At 36.9% G+C, this 5,000-nt stretch overlaps 3 protein-coding genes across 4 annotated transcripts in view; 2 read left to right on the top strand and 1 right to left on the bottom strand.

Annotated features, from left to right (window-relative positions):
* The window catches only part of LOC139415790 (phosphatidylcholine:ceramide cholinephosphotransferase 2-like), a 742,387-nt gene that overhangs the window by 88,751 nt on the left and 648,636 nt on the right, over window positions 1-5,000 (bottom strand). The window lies entirely within an intron of this gene.
* The window catches only part of LOC139415792 (galactose-specific lectin nattectin-like), a 1,187,935-nt gene that overhangs the window by 895,581 nt on the left and 287,354 nt on the right, over window positions 1-5,000 (top strand). The window lies entirely within an intron of this gene.
* Window positions 4,938-5,000, top strand: part of LOC139417057 (endothelin receptor type B-like) — a 7,779-nt gene continuing 7,716 nt past the window's right edge. Inside the window, exon 1 of the mRNA XM_071166303.1 lies at window positions 4,938-5,000. This exon is cut by the window's right edge and continues 730 nt beyond it. The gene's annotated coding sequence lies outside the window, so the exon portion shown is untranslated.

The raw sequence follows: 5,000 nt of genomic DNA, 5'->3' as shown, positions 1-5,000 counted from the left end.
AAGATGGGATCTGGTGGTGGGGAGGGGGGATTGTTTACTTTTGGCATCATGTGAGTGGGGAGAGGAGCGGGTAGAGAGAGGAGGTGGAGAGAGTTAGAGGGGGAAAAGGGCAGACCGATCAACGTTTGGGAGGAGGGGCTTTGGTAAATTTTGTGTTATCTTGACTGTGAGAGAGGGAGGGACGGAAGAGAGAGAAGGAGGAGGAGGAAGAGAGAGGAGGAGGAAGAGAGAGAAGGAGGAGGAGGAAGAGAGATTCAACAAGAGGAGAAAGCTCAGTCAGTACCACACAGCTGAGAGGAACTCTACTGAGTAGAGAAGGACTCTGCACTACAACACTACTCCTCTACAAATCCAGATAAAGCCTAGTGTTTGTTCTTCAAACAGATCAGAACTGCTTCTTCTGCTCTGACTGAGTTTGAGAGACCAGACTCAGAAACAAGGTGAGTGACTGTCTAAATGTATGAAGTTATTCACCGGCAAAACTAGTCATACATCTGTCATGTAAGTTTGACATCGGTGTCAAACCCTCCAGGATCAGCAGAGAGACAGCCCTCGTCCAGGACCAGCAGAGAGATAGCTCTCGTCCAGGACCAGCAGAGAGACAACCCTCGTCCAGGATCAGCAGAGACACAGCCCTCATCCAGGATCAGCAGAGACACAACCCTCGTCCAGGATCAGCAGAGACACAGCCCTCGTCCAGGATCAGCAGAGAGACAACCCTCGTCCAGGATCAGCAGAGACACAGCCCTCGTCCAGGATCAGCAGAGAGACAACCCTCGTCCAGGATCAGCAGAGACACAGCCCTCGTCCAGGATCAGCAGAGAGACAACCCTCGTCCAGGATCAGCAGAGACACAGCAATTGATTTTGACACCCCTGCGTTAAGGCATTGTTTGACTACAGTACAAACTGTAATATATGTAGGTAGGTTATAAGAGCTACATTAATATGCATAGGTAGGTTATAAGAGCTACATTAATATACATAGGTAGGTTATAAGAGCTACATTAATATACGTAGGTAGGTTATAAGAGCTACATTAATATACATAGGTAGGTTATAAGAGCTACATTAATATACGTAGGTAGGTTATAAGAGCTACATTAATATACGTAGGTAGGTTATAAGAGCTACATTAATATACGTAGGTAGGTTATAAGAGCTACATTAATATACGTAGGTAGGTTATAAGAGCTACATTAATATACATAGGTAGGTTATAAGAGCTACATTAATATACATAGGTAGGTTATAAGAGCTACATTAATATACATAGGTAGGTTATAAGAGCTACATTAATATACATAGGTAGGTTATAAGAGCTACATTAATATACGTAGGTAGGTTATAAGAGCTACATTAATATACGTAGGTAGGTTATAAGAGCTACATTAATATACATAGGTAGGTTATAAGAGCTACATTAATATATATATATATATATTAATGTAGGTTATAAGAGCTACATTAATATACGTAGGTAGGTTATAAGAGCTACATTAATATATATATATATATATATATATTAATGTAGGTTATAAGAGCTACATTAATATACATAGGTAGGTTATAAGAGCTACATTAATATACATAGGTAGGTTATAAGAGCTACATTAATATACATAGGTAGGTTATAAGAGCTACATTAATATACATAGGTAGGTTATAAGAGCTACATTAATATACATAGGTAGGTTATAAGAGCTACATTAATATACATAGGTAGGTTATAAGAGCTACATTAATATACGTAGGTAGGTTATAAGAGCTACATTAATATACGTAGGTAGGTTATAAGAGCTACATTAATATACGTAGGTAGGTTATAAGAGCTACATTAATATACATAGGTAGGTTATAAGAGCTACATTAATATACATAGGTAGGTTATAAGAGCTACATTAATATACATAGGTAGGTTATAAGAGCTACATTAATATACATAGGTAGGTTATAAGAGCTACATTAATATACATAGGTAGGTTATAAGAGCTACATTAATATACATAGGTAGGTTATAAGAGCTACATTAATATACGTAGGTAGGTTATAAGAGCTACATTAATATACGTAGGTAGGTTATAAGAGCTACATTAATATACATAGGTAGGTTATAAAAGGTACATTAATATACATAGGTAGGTTATAAGAGCTACATTAATATACGTAGGTAGGTTATAAGAGGTACATTAATATACGTAGGTAGGTTATAAGAGCTACATTAATATACGTAGGTAGGTTATAAGAGCTACATTAATATACGTAGGTAGGTTATAAGAGCTACATTAATATACATAGGTAGGTTATAAGAGGTACATTAATATACATAGGTAGGTTATAAGAGCTACATTAATATACGTAGGTAGGTTATAAGAGGTACATTAATATACGTAGGTAGGTTATAAGAGCTACATTAATATACATAGGTAGGTTATAAGAGCTACATTAATATACATAGGTAGGTTATAAGAGCTACATTAATATACATAGGTAGGTTATAAGAGCTACATTAATATACATAGGTAGGTTATAAGAGGTACATTAATATACATAGGTAGGTTATAAGAGCTACATTAATATACATAGGTAGGTTATAAGAGCTACATTAATATACGTAGGTAGGTTATAAGAGCTACATTAATATACGTAGGTAGGTTATAAGAGCTACATTAATATACATAGGTAGGTTATAAGAGGTACATTAATATACATAGGTAGGTTATAAGAGCTACATTAATATACGTAGGTAGGTTATAAGAGGTACATTAATATACGTAGGTAGGTTATAAGAGCTACATTAATATACGTAGGTAGGTTATAAGAGCTACATTAATATACGTAGGTAGGTTATAAGAGCTACATTAATATACATAGGTAGGTTATAAGAGGTACATTAATATACATAGGTAGGTTATAAGAGCTACATTAATATACGTAGGTAGGTTATAAGAGGTACATTAATATACGTAGGTAGGTTATAAGAGCTACATTAATATACATAGGTAGGTTATAAGAGCTACATTAATATACATAGGTAGGTTATAAGAGCTACATTAATATACATAGGTAGGTTATAAGAGCTACATTAATATACATAGGTAGGTTATAAGAGGTACATTAATATACATAGGTAGGTTATAAGAGCTACATTAATATACGTAGGTAGGTTATAAGAGCTACATTAATATACGTAGGTAGGTTATAAGAGGTACATTAATATACATAGGTAGGTTATAAGAGCTACATTAATATACGTAGGTAGGTTATAAGAGGTACATTAATATACGTAGGTAGGTTATAAGAGCTACATTAATATACATAGGTAGGTTATAAGAGCTACATTAATATACATAGGTAGGTTATAAGAGCTACATTAATATGCATAGGTAGGTTATAAGAGGTACATTAATATACATAGGTAGGTTATAAGAGCTACATTAATATACATAGGTAGGTTATAAGAGCTACATTAATATACGTAGGTAGGTTATAAGAGGTACATTAATATACATAGGTAGGTTATAAGAGCTACATTAATATACGTAGGTAGGTTATAAGAGCTACATTAATATACGTAGGTAGGTTATAAGAGCTACATTAATATACGTAGGTAGGTTATAAGAGCTACATTAATATACGTAGGTAGGTTATAAGAGCTACATTAATATACGTAGGTAGGTTATAAGAGCTACATTAATATACGTAGGTAGGTTATAAGAGCTACATTAATATACGTAGGTAGGTTATAAGAGCTACATTAATATACGTAGGTAGGTTATAAGAGCTACATTAATATACGTAGGTAGGTTATAAGAGCTACATTAATATACGTAGGTAGGTTATAAGAGCTACATTAATATACATAGGTAGGTTATAAGAGCTACATTAATATACGTAGGTAGGTTATAAGAGCTACATTAATATACATAGGTAGGTTATAAGAGCTACATTAATATACGTAGGTAGGTTATAAGAGCTACATTAATATACATAGGTAGGTTATAAGAGCTACATTAATATACATAGGTAGGTTATAAGAGGTTGTAAGATGTGCTGCTGTATGTATTAATGTCACCAGATGGTAGATATTCATACAGTAGGAAACACAGTACTGGAGAGAGACGGCAGGTCAGGGACAGGAGAGAGAGAGGGAGAGAGACAGGGGAGAGAGAGGGAGAGAGACAGGGGATAGAGAGACAGGAGGGAGAGAGACAGGGGATAGAGAGACAGGAGGGAGAGAGACAGGGGAGAGAGAGACAGGAGGGAGAGAGACAGGGGAGAGAGAGAGGCAGGGGGAGAGAGAAAGGAGAGAGAGAGGGAGAGAGACAGGGGAGAGAGAGACAGGAGAGAGAGAGGGAGAGAGAGAGGGAGAGAGACAGGGGAGAGAGAGACAGGAGGGAGAGAGACAGGGGATAGAGAGACAGGAGAGAGAGAGGTTGGGATGGGAGTTATTTCATTGTTTATGTGTCAGTAATTGAAACAGGATACCGGTGTTAGAGTCAGTCTACTACAGATTGATCTTAATGACTCTGTTAGGACAGTAGAGGGGTTCGTTTCAAGAAATATAAAGTACAAGAAAACCAAGTTAAGAAATAAAGATTTGTGCCCCTCCACAAATCCTGTCCTTTGTCATATTAGCAATATTTCCTCTCCTTTTTCCCCTTTTCTCCAGAGGACCTGTGGAACCTCCCTAGTGGAATCCTGAATCACTGTGGAACCTCCCTAGTAGAATCCTGAATCACTGTGGAACCTTCCTAGTGGAATCCTGAATCACTGTGGAACCTCCCTAGTGGAATCCTGAATCACTGTGGAACCTCCCTAGTAGAATCCTGAATCACTGTGGAACTTCCCTAGTGGAATCCTGAATCACTGTGGAACCTCCCTAGTGGAATCCTGAATCACTGTGGATCCTCCCTAGTAGAATCCTGAATCACTGTGGAACCTCCCTAGTAGAATCCTGAATCACTGTGGAACCTCCCTAGTGGAATCCTGAATCACTGT

Source organism: Oncorhynchus clarkii, chromosome 9 (genome assembly GCF_045791955.1).
Source record: "Oncorhynchus clarkii lewisi isolate Uvic-CL-2024 chromosome 9, UVic_Ocla_1.0, whole genome shotgun sequence".
Taxonomy (NCBI): Eukaryota; Metazoa; Chordata; class Actinopteri; order Salmoniformes; family Salmonidae; genus Oncorhynchus; species Oncorhynchus clarkii.
The sequence above is the reverse complement of the archived record's forward strand: the minus strand, read 5'-3'. Positions and strand labels throughout refer to the sequence as shown.